The sequence below is a fragment of the Idiotropiscis lumnitzeri genome, unplaced genomic scaffold (assembly GCF_059441095.1).
Source record: "Idiotropiscis lumnitzeri isolate Australia: NSW breed Sydney's pygmy pipehorse unplaced genomic scaffold, RoL_Ilum_1.0 HiC_scaffold_86, whole genome shotgun sequence".
NCBI classification, from domain to species: domain Eukaryota; kingdom Metazoa; phylum Chordata; class Actinopteri; order Syngnathiformes; family Syngnathidae; genus Idiotropiscis; species Idiotropiscis lumnitzeri.
Genome location: NW_028283624.1, coordinates 275,650 through 280,583, shown reverse-complemented (window position 1 = coordinate 280,583; position 4,934 = coordinate 275,650). Strand labels below are relative to the sequence as shown.

Genomic DNA, 4,934 nt, shown 5'->3' with positions numbered 1-4,934 from the left:
AGACTTATAGAATCTTGGAGAAAATTTGCCTCCAATCTCCAAGAAAGAACAAATAGAAGAGTGAAGTTTAAGGATTTTGTTGACTTTGTTGACAAGCACGAAAGATTCTATAAAACAGAAAACAAAATCACAACACACAGAAACACCAAAATCAAAGAAAGTCTTCACAACAGTCATTGTGCCCGCCAAGATGGAAAACAACAAAACCACCACGCCAAAGGCAGAACCTGTTTCAGTGGATGCTATTGCCAAACCATGTGCTAATTGTAATGGAGAGCAACAGTCTCACAATTTGTAAGGAATTTAGGAGAAAGCATCACAAGGATAAGATTGACTTCTTGAGGAGCAAGGGTCTGTGTTTTGCATGTTTGATGCACGGTCGCATTAGCAGTTGCTGGAAACAAAAGCTTCAATGTCAAGAATGCTCTAGACTGCATCCTACAGCACTACACATTGTCCATAAACTTCTGCAAAGAAACAGCCTAAGACGATTGTGAATAGCAGTACCTATTAAGCGCCCTCGTACAAACAACAGAAACCTGGGGTGTCACTGGGGCCTGTAAATAGGACTGCATCCTTTCAATAATTCCGGGATGGGTCAAGGCACAAAAAGGAACCAAGACAGTGACGACTTACTGTCCGGTTTAAAAATGCCCTGACGCCTTTTTTTAGACTGAAATAACTTACTAAAGTTTTCGTTTTGTGCCATTCAGAATGGGAGAGGGAGCCAGGAGGCGAAACAGCCGTCTTGCCAGTTCAATCCCGCACACCCTCTGACTCTCACCCTCCGTTCTGCCTTTTTATTGAAACTAACTCATCAATAACTAATCACCAGAAGACAGAAAAGCATCAACAACTAATCACCAAGAGACAGAAAACATCAATAACTCACGGTATAAAGGTCAGTTTAACTAAACACATCTTCAGGATACGGTGTCTGTGTGTGTGTGTGTTAAAATAACAAGTAAGTGTCTCTGTGTGTGTTAAACATTAATGAGTGTATAAAAACATGATTATGAATACACAAACTGATTACCTATCCTCAGCCCATCTTACATTTCCCCCCTGTTGTGGATTTAAAAATCATGTCCTTACGGCTTTAAGACAGATCATCATAATGAAATCATACAACAGTGTGATCATCAGTGGAGGAGCGAAAACCTCACATTAGGGAAAAATTCCCCTCCTCCCTTCCGGCGTAGAATGAGATCCTCATAATTTGATGACCATCAGGGAATAAAACTTGTCCCTGGGGTGACTTGGTGGAGGCCCTTGCCTCGTTGTAGGAGAGGACAGCCGTCCTTACCTCCCGGATCTTCGTGTATGGTGTGTGTGTGTGTGCACGTGTGTGGACAGGGGCAAGAAGTCCATGTGTTTTTACGTTTTAGTGTCCAGTTTGAGTTCGTCATTCTCAACATTAATCAGGTTGTAACGGTACATTTGGGCAACAAACCTACGATTAACCATCATCTTTGTCATAAAAATAATGCAACATGAACAGACTAAACATAACAAAATGAAAACTATAATTATCCCTATATATTGTTTTTTTAAATTCTTCATAGTGGTCATAACATCAATAATTGTTTCATTTTTATTAAAAATTTAAATGCAGTAATGTACTCCAATCAAGGCTGATATTCCTTTGTTATGTACGTCATTAATTTCCAAACAATATCTAATCTTTTTGTTCTGTGGATTCAACATATTTATCATCTCATCAATATTAGCACCACAGAGTACTGAGTTTCGAGATCCTCACAATAGTCGTTCTCAAAATGATATATTTTTTTATCAATTTAGCTTTGTTAAGGTAAGATATTTTATTGACAATCTAACATTAATATGCAAAGAACATGTACATTAGTACGAAATGTAAAAAAAAATTGTGGTGGGGGGGGTGCGAATTGTTTTCTTCTTGGTAGGGGGGGCATGACAGGAAATAATTGAGAACCACTGGTCTAGTCACACACCAGCTCGGGTTCATTCCCTACCAGAGAAATGACATTCCATGTCCCCAGAGCTAGGCGCTTTATGTTGCCGGGGATTGGACTGCCTTTGACTGCCTCCTAGCTCAAAGGAAACCCAAATTCTTTGGTCCCGCCCACTGGTAGTGAGCCGAAGCCCTTGTATTAAATAATAAATAAATACATAAAATAAAAAAATTAATAAATTTAAAAAACGGACCGATCCACTGCTTGGGTTAGTTTGACCCACCTTGAGATCCGTTCCCACTCAGTGACAGTGTCTACAAGCCACTGCCACCAGGCCAGTGAACCGACGTCCAGGCAGTGACAAAAAACGTGATCAAATTACATTGCTCATCATAAGGTGTTTGTGAGACGCTCTTTGTATGTTTCCTCAATTAAGACCTGTTTTCCATTGGTGTATTTGAAAAAAGTGGTGAACCTGTTAAATTCACTACAAAACGTTAAGAAGATGAAAGTAATGTTTGAAGGAATATTATTTTTCTATCGACATGCCGGCGGGCGGGCACAGATAGAGAGTGATAAAGCAGCACCACCCGCGCGGGGCGTCCTGACGAAAAGGCAAGCGCTCCTCCTCTCATCGCGTCCTTATTAAGACAGAAAAAAGACGCTGTTGAATTTGACCTATTCGCAGTTCGAGCAGGTGCTTAACGCTGGAGAATATCACCACTTCGAAGTTCGAACTGCTGTTGAAACGGAGAGGTAAGTGTTTTTCGTTTGTTTTTATTCAAAACATGCCTCGAGTGCATTTGTTCATGGTTAGAGATAGTTGTGTGGAAAACACTATACAAAGTAGCACCATGGATGTGGGCCTACAACACTGGCCTAGCAAACATGTGCTCCTACATCGACATAATTGACGAGCTCCAGTTAAGCATTGAATAATTATAAAACGTCATGGTGCTTTTACTCATTTAAAGAACTAAACCGACGCGTATTTTCATCCGGTGGTCAGGTTTGCATTGAATGTGAGCACGAGGGACGCTAGCTTGTTGCGTTAGCTTTGCGGAGCTAACAGCTTGCACTTTTGTTATAGAACAACAGAATGCAAGTACCATGATAATTTCTGTCATTAATTTTTGTGTAAGACACGATGTTCACTGGTTAATTACATGATTCTTAAAGCAAAGGTTACTGTGAATGCAATTTTGGTAAGATTTTTGTAGTCACACTGCATAAATCTGTCTGTCTGTTGTTTAAACTTCAATATAAACTATTATGGTTGAAATCATTAATTGGGATGGAGGGATTGATATTTTTTTAATTTATAATTTATTTTTCTTACACTGATATTGTTAAAACTCCATTTAGCCTATAGTATTAATAATTCTCAACACAAAACTGTCTTTTTTCTTTATAGAATAAACAATGCCTTCCCTGAGATGCAGGAAGTCCCCAAAGCAGGATACTATTGAACATGCAGTCAAGGGTCTGGACAAGACTGCAGAGTTAGAAGCGAAGTATATAAACTCATTTAAAGGTATGATGTTAACGCTTTTGCTAAGATATATTATTGTTTTCTGATAACCAAGCTGACATCGTTTTTTAAGTGGTTATTTTACATTAAGAGTGTCTTGACCTTTTCTTTTGTCAGTTTCAAGTTATTTCAGTGAGCGTGAAACCTGATGGTAGGAGTTCTACCTAAATTAAGGCTGTACTTGATGACGCCCTCCGGCATTTTTATACCACAATAGACCAGTGAACAAGTCCGATATTGATAGTCTAGTGTAAAGCACGTTATACGTCACAGAGATCACGTGACGCGATCCAATATGACTGTGTATACAGTGTATGTCATTGTTATGAAACTAAATAATCTTAAAGTTTTTTTTTTACGTAACCAGGTGCCATTGACATTTGTACTTTCAGTCCTAATACATACTGGCTAATGCAATGCTGGAAAATGAATTTTGGCTGGTCTGTTCCTTTAAAATCATAAAGAAGGGCTCTGCTCTATCCCTCACAAGAAGCAATGTTTCAAACCACCCTACATTAGTATAGTGGCCCAAATGAATATGATGACTCCTTATTTGTGTGCTTAAAAATATGACGAAGCTATCTTGATTTCCCTGTTAACTAGGTCGAGGAGTATTTACCTAGGCCCCTTTCAGGAAAGACGACTTTATTCTTTATTATGGAGTACAGAGGAAAATTGATAGATTCTGATAAATCTCAACGCAGGAAGATGGATGGAAGAGGCACTGTCTTTTTGTTTGACTTCCGCCGGCAAGAAAAAACTTGGAGGTGAGGCAAAGATTGAGATGTTATCTTATTTTTGTTTTTATTTAAAAAAATAAACACATACTCATCCCATAAGTGTTAGGGGAAAAATCATTCTCTAAGCAAAAATGTATACCGTATTTTCGCACCCAAAAGACGCGCCGTGTCAAAGGGCGCAACACCTGTTGAGGCCGCTATTTCTGTCTTTGTAACATATACTGGACGCACCGCCTGACAAGACGATAGCACAGCTGCTGTTAGCATAGCATGAACTTGGCAGAGCTGCCCACACTGACACAGCCAATAGCAGCCTACTATGCCCCAATAACATGAGCAATCACCCCATTGTTGCAGCAGACGCCAAGTCTCTATTGACAATAGCTGACAATGGCTCAGGCCAATATTAGGTGCATTGGCAATAGCCTACAAAGCAACGTCAGGGGAGGGACTTGGCTGCTCACCACACTCCTTAGAGTCACGGTTTCAAAAAAAAATAAAAAACTCATCATACAAGCAAACAATGAAACATAGAAATAAGATTAACACAAACATGTATCTCTCATGCCATCAATATACCCAAAAAAAATGAAAATAATACAAAAGCCACTCAGCCTTAGCTAATTCAAGCAATGCATTCTGGGAGCAGAGACCCACAATCCCATAGCTGTTTAGAGAGATTTGCATGGCTGTTTAAAGAGATGTGCTGTTATGCTTTGGACTTTTTGT

The 4,934-nt window shown here is 39.4% G+C and overlaps 1 long non-coding RNA gene across 1 annotated transcript; it reads left to right on the top strand.

Moving 5' to 3' along the window:
* The first annotated feature begins 2,558 nt into the window (after nucleotides 1-2,558).
* Nucleotides 2,559-4,226, top strand: LOC148315593 (uncharacterized). Its single transcript, XR_015840780.1, has 3 exons — nucleotides 2,559-2,690; nucleotides 3,349-3,468; nucleotides 4,069-4,226. It is a non-coding gene; the product is annotated as an uncharacterized LOC148315593 (long non-coding RNA).
* Nucleotides 4,227-4,934: the final 708 nt, after the last annotated feature.